We start from the raw sequence: 26,590 nt of genomic DNA, 5'->3' as shown, positions 1-26,590 counted from the left end.
TAGTGCCCGCTGTGACAATGTGGGCCCCAAGTGTATGTGGGCCACACGTCAGGTAGCGGGATTAAAGCACGCCAGAGTAATTGGTCTCTTTAACAGACCATCTGGTTTATTAACAGGTCCATAAACCATATCAGGTCACATAACATAAAGATGCCGTTCGTTGGCTTTCTCCTCAAAGACCAACACATAATATAAAGTCCACACACTTTTGGACTGCCACCCATGTGTCACTGACCCTTGTCAGTATCCAGACCCCAGGTCCAATCCCAGTTACCTTCCTCTTAAGGTGGCTAGTGTCCTTTCCAGGTTCCCCCTGGCTCCAGCCACATGGCTTTACACATGGACCTAAAAGCCCCTTCCTTCAGAAGAAGGTCTCCGGAGGAGTGCAAAACACCCTGCTTCTGCTCTCTCCATCTCCAGCACACACACTGGAAGTCTAGAGCCAGTCTCTCCCTAGACTGCCCTCGACACTCTCCATGCAGAACTCTCGGCTCTGCTCTCACACTCTCCCAGCACACACACTGGAAGTCTAGAGCTAGTCTCTAACTAGACTGCCCTAGACACACTTCTCCCAGGTTCAGAGACAGGATTGCTTTAACCCCTGGAGCCACACCCACAGGTGGTAAGGAGTGTGTAATCAGCATCACACACCCTTCCATGGCTCTGCATGAATGCAATCCTGTGGAACCACAGGTCCCAGCCAGCTTCACATTGCAGAGCACCCACGCTTCTGCAAAACATACCGGCCCTTTGTAATACAGCCGGTTGATACCTCACATACCCTCCCCCTCTGTTCAAACCCGTAGGGGAGAACACTTGCCAATGACCTGGGGCCGCGAGACAGGGCATCCCCGCTGCCATGCCCCACCAGTTGAGAGGGCCGTCCAAGAGCAGTAGTCCCTGAGGCATCGCCCGACACTGTCACCAAACCCTGTCTGGTCAACCTAGGGTTAAAGGACGTCCCATTTCCAGACCGTTCTCTCCCCGACCCCCTCCCAGGGTCACCGTAGTAGAGAGACATGTCCCCAGTCAAACCTACAGTCTTGTCCGAACCTAGGCTTTCTCGAGTACCCCCAAGGCTACTGTCGGGAACTCTAAGCTCATAGCGGCCACTATCTACCGTACATCGTAGGTTACCACTCTGTCGGCGATTCCTTTTATCGCGCGTCTGAACTACTGGACCGACACGCCATCTTCCACTTCTTTCCCCTGAACAACGGGTGGAAGACGGCTGCTGTCCCCCACACAGTTGGCGAAGCTGCTCCTTAATTTTCAGGTTTTCTTGCCACAACCGCTCCATGTCACGTACATGGTGTACCCGATATTCAATAAGGCTTCAAATGTTTCCAAGACTCTCTACAGTCCCGACACAGACAAACGGAACCATACCAGCTTCCCTGGGTATCTTGCTCTCATTAGCAGCAGGGATTCTTAATCTCACCAATCCTGATTTATTCACCATGTCTTGCATGACTCGTCCGGTTTTTCCAATGACTCTCCCCACCAGAGCCCGGGGTACTTGGACAATATCTTCCGCCAGACTCTGCGCTTTCCTTTTATACTCTAGCTGTCTAGTGGCTTCTTCCTTTTGCAGTTGGACCTGCCACTTCATACGAACACATCTGAAGTGCATGTCCTTTAGAATAGCCACCCGCTGCCCAGTAATTTCCCTGGTAGACAATATCACTAACTGTTCAGCCCCTGGGGTACAGTAGACCTCACACGCTTCCACAGCTCTCTTAAATTCGTCATGCATGCACTCGGTGGCACACGCTTCTCTTAAGTCCTTAGGTATATCCACCATGCACTTGACTACAGAAGTCTCATTCATCCCTGCCACATGCTTGTCAAGTTTAGCTTCCAGAGTCAGCTCTCTTTGGGCCTTCCCTGCTTCAACATGTTTGGTCAGGATTGACACTCGCTGCTCCATCTGCTCCAAGGCTCCCTGGGACTTGGACTGGTACTCTGCCAAGCGACTTCGGAGCTCAGCCACTTCTTTCTCCAGCTCCCTTACTCGACTCTCAGTAGCCTGCCTAAGAAGTATCTCTTGTTGCAGATGGTCTTTGCTCATCCTCTTGAATGAGTCTTCACTTGCGGACCTCTCTGGTCTACGACACACTATTTCTGAGGCTTCTTCCATCTCAGCTTCAGAACGTTTGGGTTTCATGCTCTTAGCTGAACCAATCTTCTTGTCTGCGATCTTGGTCTTACCCACTGAGTCAGTCAGGCTCTCAGCTTCTGATGAGACCTCATGTCCAGACTTCACCTCTTCCTCAGAGGCTCTTTCCGCTTTTACAGCACCTGCTGTGTCTTGGGACTTCACTGCATTCCCTCCAACTTCCACTTGGGTCTCTGCAGTGTCACCCTCTGCCGTCTCTTGGGCATTTACAGCATCGCCTTCTACCAGGGTGTTACGCCCTTCAGCACGGTACTCTGTTCTTCTTAGAACCTTGGCACCATTTTCAACATTCATCACTTCACCACTGGGTAGCTTACCAGTCTGCTCACCATGACCTTTGTGGATTTGTACTCCACCAACACTGCCCTGGATTCCTTCTCCTATATTGTTCTGTAGGATGTCATCTCGTACAGCGCTATCATCCAACAGACCTCCAGCTTCATGCATGGAAATTATAGGAGACACCGCCATTACGTCTTTGGTCGGTTCCTCCCCTGCAATTTCACCCTGCTGGTTTCTGTCGTGACAATGTGTCAGTTCAGTCTTTGATTCCTCTTTCTTTTGCAGGATATCACTGTCTGACTCTTCCGTAGCAGGTGTTACTAGCACCATGTTTTCATTAACCAGGCATGTCACTTTCTCTGCACCCTCAGACGGCCTACACTGTGCCCCCTCTCGGCGCTTATTACGTCTTCGGCGTCGGGAGGAAGTTTTGCCCTTCTCGCCCATCTGTACCACACTGTACTCGTTTGTCACCTTACTAGAGTCAATGTCTTTACTGGAGTCATCATCACTCCCCCTGGCATCCTGGACTATCATGTCCCCACTTAACCAGATATCTGCCTCCCTTTCTGGAGCTACCCCGTTTTTAACGGTCACACTATCGGTTATTCCCTTAGTCCTTATGACACTAAGTTGGGTCCGTCCATCATTTTCTTTGGTCACCCCTAACTTAGGACAGTCAATTTTAGGAGGTGCTATCTCCTCCTTACCACACATAACTGCACAACAAGGACCCCTTTTCACCTCCCAATGTGGTGGGGTTTCCTTTGGGCTGTTCCGGCTCTTACACAAGCAACCGTATACGTCCCCCTGCTTCCACAAGTGCACAAATAATTTAGAGTCCCAACCTATAATAATTGGGTGCAGTAAATCTGAGACTACACCAACATCATGAGAACCACTGTCCCAGGCTGTCTTAATGACCACGCTGGAGACCGGGTATTCTGTCTCATTACTGTGGGTGCAGCCGACGTGGATCTTCCTTCCAGGAATCAAGTGGACATCAGAGGTGGCCCTCACCAGGGTCACCAAGCTCCTTGAGTCTACGACTCCTGTTACAGATTCCCCATCCACTTCCACGGAACACAGACGTGGCTTCTCGTCGGATGGGTGGTCTATATTGCAAACAGGACACTTGTGGCATGAACACTGTTGTCCCTGGCTACAGTCCATCTGCGCCACTTCACCCTTGGATTTGGGATGCTCCGCACCCTTTTGGGGGACCACCGCTTTCTGGGACTCCATCCCCTTATGGGCAACCACCCCTTTATGGGCAACCACCCCCTTATGGGCAACCACCCCTTTATGGGACTCCACCCCCTTATGGGCAACTATTCCCTTCTGGGACTCCGCCCCCTTTTGCGGTTTCCATGCAATGTCCTTAGCCCCCAGTTCACACCGTTTGCCCTTGTCTCCCTGGGCACCCAGTGTCCATACTGGCCCCCGAAGGGTACGCTCAAACTGGTCCATGGCTGCGACATCGCTACACACTGACAGCTCCTGCTGTCCCTGGACCAGGTACAGCTCCTCCACAACGTCCGCAGGGACCATTCCCTCTTTTTGGCTTTTAGCCCCCACTGCTGTCACTGGACCTCCAGGCACATGCCGTTGGTGCTGCTGGCTCTGCAGCAGCTGATTCAGGAGCTCCTCCATGCTGTAACGAAAAAGAGGCACAGGAGGGGCGCTCCAATGGGTAATACCCGGTGGTCAAAGACAGGGGGGGGGTTAGAGAACCACTAACCTTTCCGGGTTGTACCGCCCGTACAACCAGGGTCTCCAGCTTGTGGTGTATCACTGCTCACCAAGCAGGGCCTCGCAATTCCGGCTGGCCTGGAACCTCCAGTCGCTTGACTCTCGCCACTGCAGCACAGGTCCCCAACGACCTGCTGATTCACCGCCAGGTGCTTGAGAGCGCTGTCCCTGTTCGTGGACCCGCCGATCCACCGCCAGCTGCTTGAGTGCGCAGACAATTTTCGTGGACCCGCCGATCCACCGCAAACCGCTTCAAAAAAATTTTCGTGGACCCGCCGATCCACCGCAAGCAGTCCGTATCCACAGGAATATGTCCTAGGCCGTTGCCCTTAGCAACCAGGCTGCATTGCCCTTAGCAACCAGGCTGCGTTGCCCCTAGCAACCAGGCCATATGCCCGCATTCTCCACCATAATGTGACAATGTGGGCCCCAAGTGTATGTGGGCCACACGTCAGGTAGCGGGATTAAAGCACGCCAGAGTAATTGGTCTCTTTAACAGACCATCTGGTTTATTAACAGGTCCATAAACCATATCAGGTCACATAACATAAAGATGCCGTTCGTTGGCTTTCTCCTCAAAGACCAACACATAATATAAAGTCCACACACTTTTGGACTGCCACCCATGTGTCACTGACCCTTGTCAGTATCCAGACCCCAGGTCCAATCCCAGTTACCTTCCTCTTAAGGTGGCTAGTGTCCTTTCCAGGTTCCCCCTGGCTCCAGCCACATGGCTTTACACATGGACCTAAAAGCCCCTTCCTTCAGAAGAAGGTCTCCGGAGGAGTGCAAAACACCCTGCTTCTGCTCTCTCCATCTCCAGCACACACACTGGAAGTCTAGAGCCTGTCTCTCCCTAGACTGCCCTCGACACTCTCCATGCAGAACTCTCGGCTCTGCTCTCACACTCTCCCAGCACACACACTGGAAGTCTAGAGCTAGTCTCTAACTAGACTGCCCTAGACACACTTCTCCCAGGTTCAGAGACAGGATTGCTTTAACCCCTGGAGCCACACCCACAGGTGGTAAGGAGTGTGTAATCAGCATCACACACCCTTCCATGGCTCTGCATGAATGCAATCCTGTGGAACCACAGGTCCCAGCCAGCTTCACATTGCAGAGCACCCACGCTTCTGCAAAACATACCGGCCCTTTGTAATACAGCCGGTTGATACCTCACACCGCTCATCACTAGTTACGAGTACAGAGCACCCGAGCATGGTAGTGCCCACTCATCACTAGTTACCAGTACTGAGCACCCGAACATGGTAGTGCCCACTCATCACTAGTTACCAGTACTGAGCACCCGAACATGGTAGTGCCCACTCATCACTAGTTACCAGTACTGAGCACCCGAACATGGTAGTGCCCACTCATCACTAGTTACCAGTACTGAGCACCCGAACATGGTAGTGCCCACTCATCACTAGTTACGAGTACTGAGCACCCGAGCATGGTAGTGCCCCCTCATCACTAGTTACGAGTACATAGCACCCGAGCATGGTAGTGCCCGCTCATCACTAGTTACCAGTACTGAGCACCCGAGCATGGCAGTGCCCGCTCATCACTAGTTACGAGTACTGAGCACCCGAGCATGGTAGTGCTCACTCATCACTAGTTACCAGTACTGAGCACCCGAGCATGGTAGTGCCCGCTCATCACTAGTTACGAGTACAGAGCACCCGAGCATGGTAGTGCCCGCTCATCACTAGTTACGAGTACAGAGCACCCGAGCATGGTAGTGCCCGCTCATCACTAGTTACGAGTACAGAGCACCCGAGCATGGTAGTGCCCGCTCATCACTAGTTACGAGTACTGAGCACCCGAGCATGGTAGTGCCCACTCATCACTAGTTACCAGTACTGAGCACCCGAGCATGGTAGTGCCCGCTCATCACTAGTTACGAGTACTGAGCACCCGAGCATGGTAGTGCCCGCTCATCACTAGTTACGAGTACTGAGCACCCGAGCATGGTAGTGCCCGCTCATCACTAGTTACGAGTACTGAGCACCCGAGCATGGTAGTGCCCGCTCATCACTAGTTACCAGTACTGAGCACCCGAGCATGGTAGTGCCCCCTCATCACTAGTTACGAGTACTGAGCACCCGAGCATGGTAGTGCCCGCTCATCAATAGTTACGAGTACTGAGCACCCGAGCATGGTAGTGCCCACTCATCACTAGTTACGAGTACTGAGCACCCGAGCATAGTAGTGCCCACTCATCACTAGTTACCAGTACTGAGCATCCGAGCATGGTAGTGCCCGCTCATCACTAGTTACCAGTACAGAGCACTCGAGCATGGTAGTGCCCGCTCATCACTAGTTACGAGTACAGAGCACCTGAGCATGGCAGTGCCCGCTCATCACTAGTTACGAGTACTGAGCACCCGAGCATGGTAGTGCCCACTCATCACTAGTTACCAGTACTGAGCACCCGAACATGGTAGTGCCCACTCATCACTAGTTACCAGTACTGAGCACCCGAACATGGTAGTGCCCACTCATCACTAGTTACGAGTACAGAGCACCCGAGCATGGTAGTGCCCACTCATCACTAGTTACCAGTACAGAGCACTCGAGCATGGTAGTGCCCGCTCATCACTAGTTACGAGTACAGAGCACCTGAGCATGGCAGTGCCCGCTCATCACTAGTTACGAGTACTGAGCACCCGAGCATGGTAGTGCCCACTCATCACTAGTTACCAGTACTGAGCACCCGAACATGGTAGTGCCCACTCATCACTAGTTACCAGTACTGAGCACCCGAACATGGTAGTGCCCACTCATCACTAGTTACCAGTACTGAGCACCCGAACATGGTAGTGCCCACTCATCACTAGTTACGAGTACTGAGCACCCGAGCATGGTAGTGCCCCCTCATCACTAGTTACGAGTACATAGCACCCGAGCATGGTAGTGCCCGCTCATCACTAGTTACCAGTACTGAGCACCCGAGCATGGCAGTGCCCGCTCATCACTAGTTACGAGTACTGAGCACCTGAGCATGGTAGTGCCCACTGATCACTAGTTACCAGTACTGAGCACCCGAGCATGGTAGTGCCCGCTCATCACTAGTTACGAGTACAGAGCACCCGAGCATGGTAGTGCCCGCTCATCACTAGTTACCAGTACTGAGCACCCGAGCATGGTAGTGCCCGCTCATCACTAGTTACGAGTACAGAGCACCCGAGCATGGTAGTGCCCGCTCATCACTAGTTACGAGTACTGAGCACCCGAGCATGGTAGTGCCCGCTCATCACTAGTTACGAGTACTGAGCACCCGAGCATGGTAGTGCCCGCTCATCACTAGTTACGAGTACTGAGCACCCGAGCATGGTAGTGCCCGCTCATCACTAGTTACGAGTACTGAGCACCCGAGCATGGTAGTGCCCGCTCATCACTAGTTACCAGTACTGAGCACCCGAGCATGGTAGTGCCCCCTCATCACTAGTTACGAGTACTGAGCACCCGAGCATGGTAGTGCCCGCTCATCAATAGTTACGAGTACTGAGCACCCGAGCATGGTAGTGCCCACTCATCACTAGTTACGAGTACTGAGCACCCGAGCATAGTAGTGCCCACTCATCACTAGTTACCAGTACTGAGCATCCGAGCATGGTAGTGCCCGCTCATCACTAGTTACCAGTACAGAGCACTCGAGCATGGTAGTGCCCGCTCATCACTAGTTACGAGTACAGAGCACCTGAGCATGGCAGTGCCCGCTCATCACTAGTTACCAGTACTGAGCACCCGAGCATGGTAGTGCCCGCTCATCACTAGTTACCAGTACTGAGCACCCGAGCATTGCAGTGCCCGCTCATCACTAGTTACCAGTACTGAGCACCCGAGCATGGTAGTGCCCACTCATCACTAGTTACCAGTACTGAGCACCCGAGCATGGTAGTGCCCGCTCATCACTAGTTACGAGTACAGAGCACCCGAGCATGGTAGTGCCCACTCATCACTAGTTACCAGTACTGAGCACCCGAGCATGGTAGTGCCCACTCATCACTAGTTACGAGTACTGAGCACCCGAGCATGGTAGTGCCCCCTCATCACTAGTTACGAGTACATAGCACCCGAGCATGGTAGTGCCCGCTCATCACAAGTTACCAGTACTGAGCACCCGAGCATGGCAGTGCCCGCTCATCACTAGTTACGAGTACTGAGCACCTGAGCATGGTAGTGCCCACTCATCACTAGTTACCAGTACTGAGCACCCGAGCATGGTAGTGCCCGCTCATCACTAGTTACGAGTACAGAGCACCCGAGCATGGTAGTGCCCGCTCATCACTAGTTACCAGTACTGAGCACCCGAGCATGGTAGTGCCCGCTCATCACTAGTTACGAGTACTGAGCACCCGAGCATGGTAGTGCCCGCTCATCAATACTTACGAGTACAGAGCACCTGAGCATGGTAGTGCCCGCTCATCACTAGTTACCAGTACTGAGCACCCGAGCATGGTAGTGCCCGCTCATCACTAGTTGAGTACATAGCACCCGAGCATGGTAGTGCCCGCTCATCACTAGTTACCAGTAGTGAACACCCGAGCATGGTAGTGCCCGCTCATCACTAGTTACGAGTACTGAGCACCCGAGCATGGTAGTGCCCGCTCATCACTAGTTACGAGTACTGAGCACCCGAGCATGGTAGTGCCCGCTCATCACTAGTTACGAGTACTGAGCACCCGAGCATGGTAGTGTCCGCTCATCACTAGTTACCAGTACTGAGCATCCGAGCATGGTAGTGCCCCCTCATCACTAGTTACGAGTACTGAGCACCCGAGCATGGTAGTGCCCGCTCATCAATAGTTACGAGTACTGAGCACCTGAGCATGGTAGTGCCCGCTCATCACTAGTTACAAGTACTGAGCACCCGAGCATGGTAGTGCCCGCTCATCACTAGTTACCAGTACTGAGCACCCGAGCATTGCAGTGCCCGCTCATCACTAGTTACCAGTACTGAGCACCCGAGCATGGTAGTGCCCACTCATCACTAGTTACCAGTACTGAGCACCCGAGCATGGTAGTGCCCGCTCATCACTAGTTACGAGTACAGAGCACCCGAGCATGGTAGTGCCCACTAATCACTAGTTACCAGTACGGAGCACCCGAGCATGGTAGTGCCCACTCATCACTAGTTACGAGTACTGAGCACCCGAGCATGGTAGTGCCCCCTCATCACTAGTTACGAGTACATAGCACCCGAGCATGGTAGTGCCCGCTCATCACTAGTTACCAGTACTGAGCACCCGAGCATGGCAGTGCCCGCTCATCACTAGTTACGAGTACTGAGCACCCGAGCATTGCAGTGCCCGCTCATCACTAGTTACCAGTACTGAGCACCCGAGCATGGTAGTGCCCACTCATCACTAGTTACCAGTACTGAGCACCCGAGCATGGTAGTGCCCGCTCATCACTAGTTACGAGTACAGAGCACCCGAGCATGGTAGTGCCCACTCATCACTAGTTACCAGTACTGAGCACCCGAGCATGGTAGTGCCCACTCATCACTAGTTACGAGTACTGAGCACCCGAGCATGGTAGTGCCCCCTCGTCACTAGTTACGAGTACATAGCACCCGAGCATGGTAGTGCCCGCTCATCACAAGTTACCAGTACTGAGCACCCGAGCATGGCAGTGCCCGCTCATCACTAGTTACGAGTACTGAGCACCTGAGCATGGTAGTGCCCACTCATCACTAGTTACCAGTACTGAGCACCCGAGCATGGTAGTGCCCGCTCATCACTAGTTACGAGTACAGAGCACCCGAGCATGGTAGTGCCCGCTCATCACTAGTTACCAGTACTGAGCACCCGAGCATGGTAGTGCCCGCTCATCACTAGTTACGAGTACTGAGCACCCGAGCATGGTAGTGCCCGCTCATCAATACTTACGAGTACAGAGCACCTGAGCATGGTAGTGCCCGCTCATCACTAGTTACCAGTACTGAGCACCCGAGCATGGTAGTGCCCGCTCATCACTAGTTGAGTACATAGCACCCGAGCATGGTAGTGCCCGCTCATCACTAGTTACCAGTACTGAGCATCCGAGCATGGTAGTGCCCCCTCATCACTAGTTACGAGTACTGAGCACCCGAGCATGGTAGTGCCCGCTCATCACTAGTTACGAGTACTGAGCACCCGAGCATGGTAGTGCCCGCTCATCACTAGTTACCAGTACTGAGCACCCGAGCATTGCAGTGCCCGCTCATCACTAGTTACCAGTACTGAGCACCCGAGCATGGTAGTGCCCACTCATCACTAGTTACCAGTACTGAGCACCCGAGCATGGTAGTGCCCGCTCATCACTAGTTACGAGTACAGAGCACCCGAGCATGGTAGTGCCCACTCATCACTAGTTACGAGTACTGAGCACCCGAGCATGGTAGTGCCCCCTCATCACTAGTTACGAGTACATAGCACCCGAGCATGGTAGTGCCCGCTCATCACTAGTTACCAGTACTGAGCATCCGAGCATGGTAGTGCCCCCTCATCACTAGTTACGAGTACTGAGCACCCGAGCATGGTAGTGCCCGCTCATCACTAGTTACGAGTACTGAGCACCCGAGCATGGTAGTGCCCGCTCATCACTAGTTACCAGTACTGAGCACCCGAGCATTGCAGTGCCCGCTCATCACTAGTTACCAGTACTGAGCACCCGAGCATGGTAGTGCCCACTCATCACTAGTTACCAGTACTGAGCACCCGAGCATGGTAGTGCCCGCTCATCACTAGTTACGAGTACAGAGCACCCGAGCATGGTAGTGCCCACTCATCACTAGTTACGAGTACTGAGCACCCGAGCATGGTAGTGCCCCCTCATCACTAGTTACGAGTACATAGCACCCGAGCATGGTAGTGCCCGCTCATCACTAGTTACCAGTACTGAGCACCCGAGCATGGCAGTGCCCGCTCATCACTAGTTACGAGTACAGAGCACCCGAGCATGGTAGTGCCCGCTCATCACTAGTTACCAGTACTGAGCACCCGAGCATGGTAGTGCCCGCTCATCACTAGTTACGAGTACAGAGCACCCGAGCATGGTAGTTCCCGCTCATCACTAGTTACCAGTACTGAGCACCCGAGCATGGTAGTGCCCGCTCATCACTAGTTACGATTACAGAGCACCCGAGCATGGTAGTGCCCGCTCATCACTAGTTACCAGTACTGAGCACCCGAGCATGGTAGTGCCCGCTCATCACTAGTTACGAGTACTGAGCACCCGAGCATGGTAGTGCCCGCTCATCACTAGTTACCAGTACTGAGCACCCGAGCATGGTAGTGCCCGCTCATCACTAGTTACGAGTACAGAGCACCCGAGCATGGTAGTATCCACTCATCACTAGTTACGAGTACTGAGCACCTGAGCATGGTAGTGCCCACTCATCACTAGTTACCAGTACTGAGCACCCGAGCATGGTAGTGCCCACTCATCACTAGTTACCAGTACTGAGCACCCGAGCATAGTAGTGCCCGCTCATTACTAGTTACCAGTACTGAGCACAAGAGCATGGTAGTGCCCGCTCATCACTAGTTACCAGTACTGAGCACAAGAGCATGGTAGTGCCCGCTCATCACTAGTTACGAGTGCAGAGCACCCGAGCATGGTAGTGCCCACTCATCACTAGTTACCAGTACTGAGCACCCGAGCATGGTAGTGCCCACTCATCACTAGTTACGAGTACATAGCACCCGAGCATGGTAGTGCCCGCTCATCTCTAGTTACCAGTACTGAGCACCCGAGCATGGCAGTGCCCGCTCATCACTAGTTACGAGTACAGAGCACCCGAGCATGGTAGTGCCCGCTCATCACTAGTTACCAGTACTGAGCACCCGAGCATGGTAGTGCCCGCTCATCACTAGTTACGAGTACAGAGCACCCGAGCATGGTAGTGCCCGCTCATCACTAGTTACCAGTACTGAGCACCCGAGCATGTTAGTGCCCACTCATCACTAGTTACCAGTACTGAGCACCCGAGCATGGTAGTGCCCACTCATCACTAGTTACCAGTACTGAGCACCCGAGCATGGTAGTGCCCACTCATCACTAGTTACCAGTACTGAGCACCCGAGCATGGTAGTGCCCGCTCATCACTAGTTACGAGTACTGAGCACCCGAGCATGGTAGTGCCCACTCATCACTAGTTACGAGTACTGAGCACCCGAGCATGGTAGTGCCCACTCATCACTAGTTACGAGTACTGAGCACCCGAGCATGGTAGTGCCCACTCATCACTAGTTACGAGTACTGAGCACCCGAGCATGGTAGTGCCCACTCATCACTAGTTACGAGTACTGAGCACCCGAGCATGGTAGTGCCCGCTCATCACTAGTTACCAGTACTGAGCACAAGAGCATGGTAGTGCCCGCTCATCACTAGTTACCAGTACTGAGCACCCGAGCATGGTAGTGCCCGCTCATCACTAGTTACCAGTACTGAGTACCCGAGCATGGTAGTGCCCGCTCATCACTAGTTACCAGTACTGAGCACAAGAGCATGGTAGTGCCCGCTCATCACTAGTTAAGAGTACATAGCACCCGAGCATGGTAGTGCCCGCTCATCACTAGTTACGAGTACAGAGCACCCGAGCATGGTAGTGCCCGCTCATCACTAGTTACCTGTACTGAGTACCCGAGCATGGTAGTGCCCGCTCATGACTAGTTACCAGTACTGAGCACCTGAGCATGGTAGTGCCCGATCATCACTAGTTACGAGTACAGAGCACCTGAGCATGGTAGTGCCCGCTCATCACTAGTTACCAGTACTGAGTACCCGAGCATGGTAGTGCCCGCTCATCACTAGTTACCAGTACTGAGCACAAGAGCATGGTAGTGCCCGCTCATCACTAGTTAAGAGTACAGAGCACCCGAGCATGGTAGTGCCCGCTCATCACTAGTTACGAGTACAGAGCACCCGAGCATGGTAGTGCCCGCTCATCACTAGTTACCTGTACTGAGTACCCGAGCATGGTAGTGCCCGCTCATGACTAGTTACCAGTACTGAGCACCTGAGCATGGTAGTGCCCGATCATCACTAGTTACTGTATGAGTACCGAGCACCTGAGCATGGTAGTGCCCGCTCATCACTAGTTACCAGTACCGAGCACCCGAGCATGGTAGTGCCCGCTCATCACTAGTTACCAGTACCGAGCACCCGAGCATGGTAGTGCCCGTTCATCACTAGTTACGAGTACTGATCACCTGAGCATGGTAGTGCCCGCTCATCACTAGTTACCAGTACCGAGCACCCGAGCATGGTAGTGCCCGCTCATCACTAGTTACGAGTACAGAGCACCTGAGCATGGTAGTGCCCGCTCATCACTAGTTACCAGTACCGAGCACCCGAGCATGGTAGTGCCCGCTCATCACTAGTTACCAGTACTGAGCACCCGAGCATGGTAGTGCCCGCTCATCACTAGTTACCAGTACCGAGCACCCGAGCATGGTAGTGCCCGCTCATCACTAGTTACCAGTACCGAGCACCCAAGCATGGTAGTGCCCGCTCATCACTAGTTACGAGTACAGAGCACCTGAGCATGGTAGTGCCCACTCATCACTAGTTACCAGTACTGAGCACCTGAGCATGGTAGTGCCCGCCCATCACTAGTTACCAGTACAGAGCACCCGAGCATGGTAGTGTCCGCTCATCACTAGTTACCAGTACCGAGCACCCGAGCATGGTAGTGCCCACTCATCACTAGTTACCAGTACTGAGCACCTGAGCATGGTAGTGCCCGCTCATCACTAGTTACCAGTACCGAGCACCCGAGCATGGTAGTGCCCGCTCATCACTAGTTACGAGTACAGAGCACCCGAGCATGGTAGTGCCCGCTCATCACTAGTTACCAGTACAGAGCACCTGAGCATGGTAGTGCCCACTCATCACTAGCTACCAGTACTGAGCACCCGAGCATGGTAGTGCCCGCTCATCACTTAGGATGAATTTTTTTTTTTTTTGCAAGTCTGCCATCGTGTTATATGCAGACTCAGATGCGGAGTCGCTGGGTTTTTTTTAGCTGTTTTTTTGTTATACCCTATTCACATGTAGTAATACATATCTGCAACATCTGAGCATTGCCAGATCAGAGAGGTAAAGCACGCCGTCACGATCGCTCGTTATACAGGTGGACGACCATTTACATATTTGTGAACTGTAAAGTGCGGAATATGTTGTCGCTGTATAAATATAAATGACTATTATCGGTGATTGCTGAGTGGATCGGGATCATTTCATCAGTTGATCCCTCTGACTGATCGGTGTAACGCCTGCACCCCTCGGTGGATATCACACCCTGTATATACTGATTATCTGCAGGTGAAGATACAATGTTACATTTCAGTATTTTTTTTCTTGTCATCCATAGACTGTTCTGCAAAAACTGCCCAACCTGATCTTTTTTTTTTTTTTTTTTTTTTTTCCTCCTTGGGCTCTACCATTCCTATTTGCAGAGGGGGTGAGCTCTGCCTATACTCTCCTTTTCATTCTTTCAGGCGATCCTTTAAACAGGCAATACCCCTGTGCGCTGGTGGCACCCAGCCGGAGTACAGCAGCGCTGCTATGGGTGCTGTGCTGTCTGCTCCAGGATCTGCAGCATCTGTTCCTCCCCTGACCCCTCCGCACTGCAATGGCCTCATTGCTACCAGCAGCTCCGGTCTGCTGTGCACCTAGTGTATGCCAGCGGCTTACCTATCCCGTGCCCACCCGCCCGCTCACCTATAGCCCAGCACGGCCGCTTTGCTCATAATTCACTTTTTCATTTGCATTAATTAATATATATATAAATATATTTTTTTCATTTAATTTTACAATGGAATCAAGGGATCTGGTGCTACGACCCGACGCCGAATTCAGTAAAGTGAGGAAAAGGTAAGGACACTGTGCTAATGGGCAATGTGAGCAGTGACCTTAGTGCTGCAGAGGGGGGCACTTAGGGAAAATGAATGGCTTTGCAGGGGTTTTTTTTTTCCATTTTATTATTTTTTTTTCTATGGGTTTTGGCTGCAAAAAAATGTCCTCGTTCCCATTTTGGCATGCTGGATGCAGCAACAGGGAGTGCTGCAAAGGAGGTTACCCCCCCCCCCCGGTGCCAGCGACGGATGGGGCAGTGATTGATTGCTTCCATATACGCAGAGCCTTAAATATGTGCCCTCCACCTGGGTAACGATACCGCAGTGATGTGCACTGGATCATTGCAGGAAAACATGGAGGGGGTGGGGTGGGGGGGAAGCGTGTGAATATACAGCGACTGCATGAATAAATAAATATATGACTGAGCGATATCTGCCCTGATCACGGTGCTGTGTCATCCAAGGAGGGGAAGGGGTTAAAAATAAACTGTTACATTGTATCACAAATGTATCCACTCGGAATGATGGAATACTTTGGAATCTTGCGTCCGGTATAGCCATTATTTTTTTTTTAAATCATTTCCACCATTTATTTATAATATTTTTTTTGTTTTTTTTTGTTTTTTTCTGTTTTTCCTCTTGAAGTCGATTATTTTATGTTCTCAGTGAGAATTTCCATCATGATGATGAGATTGGATTTATTTATTTATTTATTTAACAAAAATAAAATAAAAAAAAATAAATAAAAAACACCCCCAAAACCTGGCTGTAATTTCCGGGAGTGGTACATGATATTACCGTGTGCTGATGTGAAGTGGAGACGGTTGTAGAATGTAATTTGGGGGGTGCAGTACTTCTGCTGACCGCCAGGGGGCGCCGCTTTCTTACAAGAACGACCTGCACTTCTGGATTGGACGGTGGAAAAACTGAATTTCTTCTTATTTTATGTCGCGGAGACGTAGTCCTGCAGCGCTGTGCGGAGAATGTGCCGGCTGTAATGGGGGGCTCCGATGTGTGGGGGGAGCATACAGCCGCCATGTTGGTATCGTTCCTGGTCAGATTCAAGCCCAGAGCGGAAATGCACAGTGATCCGTATATGTATACCTGTGAGTATGGAGACGAATGTAAGGAAACTGGCATAGTCTTAAAGGGATTGTCCACTAATCTGAGGATAGGTGACTGGGGGTGCGATACCCGGTGTCCCTACTGACTGGTGCCGTCCAGATGAGATCATAAGCTGCAGATCTGCACAGCACAGCGCCATCATCTGTGTTGTGGCCACGGCCAGGTACTGCGCATCTGCCCCAATATGAAGCAGTGGACCTGCAGTACCCCACTACGACCACTATACAACTGATGGCGCTGTGCTCCATCCACATAAGTGATAACATCCAGCTGAACCTGAAAGGTGATGGGTGAGGGATTTAGGTGCTGGGTACCCTCCAATAACCTATCATTTTCCTTTTCCCTATTATGAAAATCCTCTTTAGTCTCCAGAAAAAAAAATCATTGAGCGGCGTCTCAGTACATGCTGGAGAGGAGGGGGATGCAGCTGCAGTTTCTCTCCCTGAGATTTATGCTGTGAGAGGGGAGAAGGAGGAGACGTGATCCCCTTAATCGAAAGATGAAAATTTGATCTACTATGGCTGATCATGGCAGCAGAACTGAACGCGACCACCTTCACCTACAAAATCTCCATAGAGACCTGTCGTGACTTAAAGGGGTTATCCTGGAGTTAGATTGGTGGGGGGATGACACCTGGCACTAAAAAGAGAACACCACAGCGCCGTTCTCTGTGTGGTGGCCGTTCTCCGCTACTGCAGGTATGTTACTATTGAAGTGAATATGACCTGAGTTGCAATTCCCAAAATGACCACTACAAGATGTGTGGCGCTGTGCTGTTCTGGCTGCCCCGACCCACACCAATCTATCCTAAGGATAGTCCATCCATATCACAGGAATGGACAATCCCTTTAAGTGCAGCGTTCCTTACTCTGCAGTATGGAGAGATCGTATAGTGTCCCATAGATCTCCTTATGTCCTTCCTATGGCTCCTTCCAGCTCCAAGCTGTTGTATGGCCATGTGCACACAATTATATCTGCATCGCCCTCTGGTGGAGGTGCAGTATACTGACCCGGCCTCTATAATTAGAGGATATCCTGATTCTTATATAAAGCAGCTTCGTTCTCGCGGATCGATTTTCGGTGATGGCCGCACCAATGCGCTAGATATGAAATCACACGACTGATGCAGGATTTACTCATCACCACGGTCCAGAACAATAGAAGGAGGAATAGCGGGGGAGGTAGAAAGTGTAGGTTGTTACAATGTGTCAGCGCAGAAGGCACAGGCCGGGATTCCAGGAGACTCGGCCTTTCTTACACTGACACATTGTAACAAACCGTTAGCTGCAATATTGGGTCAGATTTAGAAACCAGAGCATCTCTGTGGACCGTAAGCTTAAATAACTGCCCATGCCATGATGTAGGAGCGCCTGTGCTGGGTTTGAACAGTCATCCTGTGCTGACAATCTCTTTATATAGAAGGCAAAACATTCAACCATGATTGTTAGCGGCTGCCTTATGTTATGGATGCTGTCTGCACCCTTTTAATAGACATTTGGGGTGCTGTTTGCAGAGTCGGAGCCCCCCCAATCCACATCAGGTCCCGTCTGTGCAAACACTGCTCTTCTAACAGCAACCGAGAGTCGAGGCTAACCGGCATTTACCACTTGTTGGTTCATGACATTGATATCATTTTCTTTTCAAATTTGTTTTTTTTTTTATGTAAATAAAGCCTTAAAGTTCTGCAACTTTGTAATATACTTTTTTGTTGTAATCCTCCACTATTTCCAGGATCTCCGCTTGCTGTCAGCCAATTAGAACTGTCCTATTTAGCTCCAAAACCTGTTTAGATCCAGTATTTCTCACAGCTGAGGGTTTGTTACTGTTGCATCCAACAGTCCTGAAATGGTCACTAAATAAATTATTTTTATATACAGTACAGACCAAAAGTTTGGACACACCTTCTCATTCAAAGAGTATTCTTTATTTTCATGATTGTGAAAATTGTAGATTCACATTGAAGGCATCAAAACTATGATCTAACACATGGGGAATGAAATACTTAACAAAAAAGTGTGAAACAACTGAAAATATGTCTTATATTCTAGGTTCTTCAAAGTAGCCACCTTTTGCTTTGATTACTGCTTTGCACACTCTTGGCGTTCTCTTGATGAGCTTCAGGAGGTAGTCACCGGAAATGGTTTTCCAACAGTCTTGAAGGAGTTCCCAGAGATGCTGAGCACTTGTTGACCCTTTTGCCTTCACTCTGCGGTCCAGCTCACCCCAAACCATCTCGATTGGGTTCAGGTCTGGTGACTGTGGAGGCCAGGTCATCTGGCGTAGCACCCCATCACTCTCCTTCTTAGTCACATAGCCCTTACACAGCCTGGAGGTGTGTTTGGGGTCAATGTCCTGTTGAAAAATAAGTGATGGTCCAACTAACGCAAGCCGGATGGAATAGCACGCCGCTGCAAGATGCTGTGGTAGTCATGCTGGTTCAGTATGCCTTCAATTTTGAATAAATCCCCAACAGTGTCACCAGCAAAGCCCCCCCCACACCATCACACCTCCTCCTCCATGCTTCACGGTGGGAACCAGCCATGTAGAGTCCATCCGTTCACCTGTTCTACAAAGACACGGTGGTTGGATCCAAAGATCTCAAATTTGGACTCATCAGAACAAAGCACAGATTTCCACTGGTCTAATATCCATTCCTTGTGTTCTTTAGCCCAAACAAGTCTCTTCTGCTTGTTGCCTGTGCTTAGCAGTGGTTTCCTAGCAGCTATTTTACCATGAAGGCCTGCTGCACAAAGTCTCCTCTTAACAGTTGTTCTAGAGATGTGTCTGCTGCTAGAACTCTGTGTGGCATTGACCTGGTCTCTAATCTGAGCTGCTGTTAACCTGCGATTTCTGAGGCTGGTGACTCAGATAAACTTATCCTCCGCAGCAGAGGTGATTCTTGGTCTTCCTTTCCTGGGGCGGTCCTCATGTGAGACAGTTTCTTTGTAGTGTTTGATGGTTTTTGCCACTGCACTTGGGGACACTTTCAAAGTTTTCCCAATTTTTCGGACTGACTGACCTTCATTTCCTAAAGTAATGATGGCCACTTGTTTTTCTTTACGTAGCTGCTTTTTTCTTGCCATAATACAAATTCTAACAGTGTATTCAGTAGGACTATCAGCTGTGAATCCACCAGACTTCTGCACAACACAATATATTATAATATGTTATATGAAGTGACAACCGCTCGGTACGTGCGTCCTGCAGCAGCTGTCACTTTTCTGTTCAGCCTTGCAGAGCTCTGGGAGAGTTGGGTGGGACATGTGCGGACGCTCGTATTATAGCGCTGCGGTGGCCGTCGGCCCCTCGGGTTCCCGTCCGTGGACGGTCATGCTGCTGTCACTCCTCCCTTGGGACTCGTTCCCTCTTCCCTCCCTGCTATAAACTCCGCTCTCATTGCAGGTAACCTTCGTACAAGAAAACAAGTCTGTGCAATGACCTTTGTATGGCAACAACAAGCGAGACCTGAAAGAACCTTCCTTATATAATATAGGGGATTTCCTGCCTATAGATCACCGTACACGGTCACCTTCACCCTCCGTGATTGGGATCTATCAGGAGGAAGTGTCGCCGATTTTCAGATCCTCCAGCTATTGCAAAACTACAAGTCTCAGCATTCCCTGATAGCCACAAGCCAATGTATAGTGCCCGTCCCTGGTGCCACCGCTCTTTTGAAGTTGTTGCCAATGGTGAGTGGGGAATGGGCATGTGTCAGACGTCCTACATGTGCCGACCTCCTATACTTTGCTGTTCTGCTCATGCCCAGGCAGCAGCGCATGCGCAAGATCTAATGCTGAATCAAAGCCTAGAAGCGGCAGGGTTAACTACCAGACAGCATGGCTCTTATGTACAGGCTAAATGCCCACTTGACTTATCACAGCATACAGCACGCTTTTTATGGTAGGGGTGTCTTAAACATGGCCGACCAGTCCCTCCCATCAGCAGGTGAGAAAAAGCGATATCAGAGCTCCAGAACGGATGCACCACCGCAGCAAAAGGGGCGCCAGGTATGTGCATGCACCAGGGCACATAACTGAGCGCGTGCACCATGGCACATACCTGAGTGTGCATACCTGAGCACATTAACCAGGGCACATACCTGAGCATGCATATCTGAGTGCGCGTGCACCAGGGCGCATACCTGAGCGCGCATACCTGAGCACATTAACCAGGGCACATACCTGAGCATGCATATCTGAGTGCGCGTGCACCAGGGCGTATACCTGAGCATGCATATCTGAGTGCGCGTGCACCAGGGCGTATACCTGAGCATGCATACCTGAGTGCGCGTGCACCAGGGCACATACCTGAGTGTGCATACCTGAGCACATTAACCAGGGCACATACCTGAGCATGCATATCTGAGTGCGCGTGCACCAGGGCGTATACCTGAGCATGCATATCTGAGTGCGCGTGCACCAGGGCGTATACCTGAGCATGCATATCTGAGTGCGCGTGCACCAGGGCACATACCTGAGCGTGCATACCTGAGCGTGTGCACCAGGGCACATACCTGACCGTGCATACCTGAGCACATGCACCAGGGCACATACCTGGGCATACATACCTGAGCGTGTGCACCAGGGCACATACCTGAGCGTGCATACCTGAGCGTGTGCACCAGGGCACATACCTGACCGTGCATACCTGAGCACATGCACCAGGGCACATACCTGGGCATACATACCTGAGCGCGTGTACCAGGGCGCATACCTAAGTGTGCATACCTGAGTGTGCTTACCTGAGCATGTGCACCAGGACACATACCTGAGCATACATACCGGAGCGCGTGCACCAGGGCGCATACCTGAGCACATTAACCAGGGTGCATACCTGAGCGTGCATACCTGAGCGCGTGCACCAGGGCACATACCTGAGCGCGTGCACCATGGCACATACCTGAGCGCGTGTACCAGGGTGCATACCTGAGTGTGCATACCTGAGCACGTGCACCAGGGCGCATACCTGAGTGTGCATACCTGAGCGTGCATACCTGAGCGTGCATACCTGAGCGTGCATACCTGAGCATGCATACCTCGGCACATTCACCAGAGCCTTGTGCTGATACGCATGAGCAGAGCAGGTAGGACTGACCGTACCCGGTGTAATCGTGGCACCCTCACTAATCTGTGCATGCTCGGTTGGATCGGACCGGTGACTCTTCATCGGTATATGTTGTTAGTAATACTCGGGTCAGGCAGGAGGGTCCGGTCCACGCGTCCTGTGGTGGTCATGTACAGCAGCCGCCCCATTTATGTGCCCCCTCCCCCTGATAGTGACAGTATCACACCTTGTGCCCCCGGAGCCGCCGCCGCTCCAGCAATGACTGTTCTGTATTTTTTTTTTTTAGACTCTCGGCCTTAAAATACTTGGGGCTTTCCTGAGACCTCTGTGTCTGGCTGTAGTCAGATTTCTTCTGGTTTTTGGCTCACAAGATTTCCACTTGGTCACTCCACGCAACGAGATTTCCCTACAGAGCATGCGACTCTAGCTTTATTTTTCCTTTATGTGGCTGATGAGAGCGACGGAGCCGCCATGTCCTGGCCCCGGGCATCGCACAGATGAGGGTTTATGTGGAAACCTCAGGGAGAGCCGTCCTGAGAGTATAACGCATGTGCTAACTGCAGCACAGAGTGTTTCAGGAATGCGTAATTGCCTGGGTGCTTTCCCACTGTTAATTACATGGTTGGGCGCATGAATGTGTTATGTCACGATCACTCAGGATCAGGCTTCTCTAGAGGTAAGCGCGGTTCTGAGGAGATCCAGGAGCGAGGCCGGCGTCCCACATAACGTGAGTGGAGCCCTGCATATTCTGCATATATTCATTATAGTGCACTGTGCACACTGCGGTTTTTGCCGCGTCTTTGAAACATTTTTTGGTGCAGTTTGTTGCCCAAACCTGTCTGTCTTTCCTTCTCCCAGCAAAGTCTATTAGAATCTGGAAACGCTGTGCACACTTTGCTTATTTTCCTTGCAGTGTTTGATACAGCAAAAAAAAGCAGCGTGTCCATTCATTGTGCGTTTTTTTTTTAGCCCTTCCAGCCACTGATTTCACCAAATGCATGGAAAAAAGTGCAAAAACACATGGGTTTTTTTTTTTTTTTTTGTGAACAAATTTTCTGCAGCATGCAGACATAGCCTTACTGGATCTACTCCAATACAGGTTACCCTTCTATTTAAAAAGGTTGGACAATGCATATAAGTTATTACTAATGATGAGCGGGCACTACCATGCTCGGGTGCTCAGTACTGGTAACTAGTGATGAGCGGGCACTACCATGCTCAGGTGCTCAGTACTGGTAACTAGTGATGAGCGGGCACTACCATGCTCGGGTGCTCAGTACTGGTAACTAGTGATGAGTGGGCACTACCATGCTCGGGTGCTCAGTACTGGTAACTAGTGATGAGCGGGCACTACCATGCTCGGGTGCTCAGTACTGGTAACTAGTGATGAGGGGGCACTACCATGCTCGGGTGCTCAGTACTCGTAACTAGTGATGAGCGGGCACTACCATGCTTGGGTGCTCTGTACTGGTAACTAGTGATGAGCGGGCACTACCATGCTCGGGTGCTCAGTACTCGTAACTAGTGATGAGCGGGCACTACCATGCTCGGGTGCTCAGTACTCGTAACTAGTGATGAGCGGGCACTACCATGCTCGGGTGCTCAGTACTCGTAACTAGTGATGAGTGGGCACTACCATGCTCGGGTGCTCAGTACTGGTAACTAGTGATGAGCGGGCACTACCATGCTCGGGTGCTCAGTACTCGTAACTAGTGATGAGCGGGCACTACCATGCTCGGGTGCTCAGTACTCGTAACTAGTGATGAGCGGGCACTACCATGCTCGGGTGCTCAGTACTCGTAACTAGTGATGAGTGGGCACTACCATGCTCGGGTGCTCAGTACTCGTAACTAGTGATGAGCGGGCACTACCATGCTCGGGTGCTCAGTACTCGTAACTAGTGATGAGTGGGCACTACCATGCTCGGGTGCTCAGTACTGGTAACTAGTGATGAGCGGGCACTACCATGCTCAGGTGCTCAGTACTGGTAACTAGTGATGAGCGGGCACTACCATGCTCGGGTGCTCAGTACTGGTAACTAGTGATGAGCGGGCTCTACCATGCTCAGGTGCTCAGTACTGGTAACTAGTGATGAGGGGGCACTACCATGCTCGGGTGCTCAGTACTCGTAACTAGTGATGAGCGGGCACTACCATGCTCGGGTGCTCAGTACTTGTAACTAGTGATGAGCGGGCACTACCATGCTCAGGTGCTCAGTACTGGTAACTAGTGATGAGGGGGCACTACCATGCTCGGGTGCTCAGTACTGGTAACTAGTGATGAGCGGGCACTATCATGCTCAGGTGCTCTGTACTGGTAACTAGTGATGAGCGGGCACTACCATGCTCAGGTGCTCAGTACTGGTAACTAGTGATGAGCGGGCTCTACCATGCTCAGGTGCTCAGTACTGGTAACTAGTGATGAGCGGGCACTACAATGCTCGGGTGCTCAGTACTGGTAACTAGTGATGAGCGGGCACTACAATGCTCGGGTGCTCAGTACTGGTAACTAGTGATGAGCGGGCTCTACCATGCTCGGGTGCTCGGTACTGGTAACTAGTGATGAGCGAGCACTACCATGCTCAGGTGCTCAGTACTGGTAACTAGTGATGAGCGGGCTCTACCATGCTCGGGTGCTCAGTACTGGTAACTAGTGATGAGGGGGCACTATCATGCTCAGGTGCTCTGTACTGGTAACTAGTGATGAGCGGGCACTACCATGCTCGGGTGCTCTGTACTGGTAACTAGTGATGAGTGGGCACTACCATGCTCAGGTGCTCAGTACTGGTAACTAGTGATGAGCGGGCTCTACCATGCTCGGGTGCTCAGTACTGGTAACTAGTGATGAGCGAGCACTACCATGCTCCGGTGCTCAGTACTGGTAACTAGTGATGAGCGGGCTCTACCATGCTCAGGTGCTCAGTACTGGTAACTAGTGATGAGCGAGCACTACCATGCTCGGGTGCTCAGTACTGGTAACTAGTGATGAGCGGGCTCTACCATGCTCAGGTGCTCAGTACTGGTAACTAGTGATGAGCGGGCACTACCATGCTCGGGTGCTCAGTACTGGTAACTAGTGATGAGTGAGCACTACCATGCTCAGGTGCTCAGTACTGGTAACTAGTGATGAGCGGGCACTACCATGCTCAGGTGCTCAGTGCTTGTAACTAGTGATGAGCGGGCACTACCATGCTCAGGTGCTCAGTGCTTGTAACTAGTGATGAGTGGGCACTACCATGCTCAGGTGCTCAGTACTGGTAACTAGTGATGAGAGGGCACTACCATGCTCGGGGGCTCTGTACTGGTAACTAGTGATGAGTGGGCACTACCATGCTCAGGTGCTCAGTACTGGTAACTAGTGATGAGAGGGCACTACCATGCTCGGGTGCTCTGTACTGGTAACTAGTGATGAGCGGGCACTACCATGCTCGGGTGCTCTGTACTGGTAACTAGTGATGAGAGGGCACTACCATGCTCGGGTGCTCTGTACTGGTAACTAGTGATGAGCGGGCACTACCATGCTCGGGTGCTCTGTACTGGTAACTAGTGATGAGCGGGCACTACCATGCTCGGGTGCTCTGTACTGGTAACTAGTGATGAGAGGGCACTACCATGCTCGGGTGCTCTGTACTGGTAACTAGTGATGAGCGGGCACTACCATGCTCGGGTGTTCAGTACTGGTAACTAGTGATGAGCGGGCACTACCATGCTCGGGTGCTCTGTACTGGTAACTAGTGATGAGAGGGCACTACCATGCTCGGGGGCTCTGTACTGGTAACTAGTGATGAGTGGGCACTACCATGCTCGGGTGCTCGGTACTAGTGATGATGTCTTTTATTGTGAGGATTAATAAGTCACCTGTGGATGTAACGTTGTTGTCCGTCCAGTTTTGAATATTGAAAAGTGGCCAAACATTGCACAAGAACTGAAAATCCAGCCCTCTCCTAGCAGCGCCAGGTCCTCTGCGGGCTCTGCTGATATGCAATGAAATCTGTCAAGATCTCTGCTTGTTGTCACTGAATGAGAAAACTTGTGTCTACATCCAGCTGCTGAAAAGTAATAGTAATAGTAATATATATATCCTTTTTTCTTGCAACGGAAAATGATAAATTAATTATGTGAACGTAGAAAATGACCGGTCTTGGGACATTTCACATTATTGAAGTTTTGTGCTGGATTATCAGACGTTCTGGATTATCAGACGTTCTGGATTATCAGACTTGCTGGATTATTAGACTTTCTGGATTATCAGACTTTCCTGATTATCAGACTTTCCTGATTATCAGACTTTCCTGATTATCAGACGTTCTGGATTATCAGACGTTCTGGATTATCAGACTTGCTGGATTATCAGACTTTCTGGATTATCAGACGTTCTGGATTATCAGACTTGCTGGATTATTAGACTTTCTGGATTATCAGACTTTCCGGATTATCAGACTTTCCGGATTATCAGACTTGCTGGATTATTAGACTTTCCGGATTATCAGACTTTCCGGATTATCAGACTTTCTGGATTATCAGACTTTCTGGATCGTTGAGTGTCAGATTTCACTGCATTTTACGGTTCTCATAAAGCAGGGCATGCAGGAGTATTGATAAAAAATAAAACATTTTTTTTCTTTCTTTTCTTTCTTTTCTTTCTCTTTCTTTCTTTTCTTTCTTTCTCTTTCTTTCTTTTCTTTCTTTTCTTTCTCTTTCTTTCTTTCTTTGTCTGCACGGCCAGGTAACGCTCCTGCTCTGTTGACACAATCTTCTGTTTGCGAACAAAAAGGGGAACTCCAAAGCCTCTGTGAAGGGATAGATCGCTGCACATTGCTCAGTGCCTCTTTTACCAAAAATAATGTTTTTAAAATAGTTCCCCTGATAGAACGCGACGTCTCGGGGCTTTTCTGCGAATGGAATGCTGTAAAATATGGACAAATGCACGAGTGCAGGGATTATAGGGATCATCAGAAGTGACGATTTACCGTGACCAAACCATCTCCGCATCCTCTCGCGCTTCACACCATACATACTGTACCACGCTCCTGCCAATGGTGGAGTCGCCTGGATGTGGTCTGATTGTTATCTCTTGTAATTATATATAGATATAATGTAATTACACTAATGACACATGATGTTCTCAAGTAAATATCCACAGCCAAATGTCTCTATGAAAATGTGCCTATAGGTTCAGGTGACTTTTCTGTGTGTCTCAGAGCTAGTGGGTGGAGGCTAGCTGCTACAATGTCTCCAACACACAGCACACACAGTCAACTGCTACAGGATATTACATAGTAGCACTGAGCGATGTAGCTGTGAATCCTGCACCAGGGGAGAGATCAGCACTTCCTAGA

The 26,590-nt window shown here is 50.9% G+C and overlaps 1 protein-coding gene across 2 annotated transcripts in view; it reads left to right on the top strand.

The window, feature by feature from the left end:
* The first annotated feature begins 14,749 nt into the window (after nucleotides 1-14,749).
* The window catches only part of TRAF3 (TNF receptor associated factor 3), a 110,132-nt gene continuing 98,291 nt past the window's right edge, over nucleotides 14,750-26,590 (top strand). Inside the window, exon 1 of one of the 2 annotated variants that reach the window (XM_075330519.1) lies at nucleotides 14,750-15,082. The gene's annotated coding sequence lies outside the window, so the exon portion shown is untranslated. Of the gene's footprint in view, nucleotides 15,083-21,920; nucleotides 21,980-26,590 lie in introns of those variants that run through there. The other variant, XM_075330521.1, reaches the window with a different exon arrangement.

The sequence above is a fragment of the Anomaloglossus baeobatrachus genome, chromosome 12 (assembly GCF_048569485.1).
Source record: "Anomaloglossus baeobatrachus isolate aAnoBae1 chromosome 12, aAnoBae1.hap1, whole genome shotgun sequence".
Lineage (NCBI taxonomy): Eukaryota > Metazoa > Chordata > Amphibia > Anura > Aromobatidae > Anomaloglossus > Anomaloglossus baeobatrachus.
Note: the sequence above shows the minus strand (reverse complement) of the source record. Positions and strands in the feature narration are given on the sequence as shown.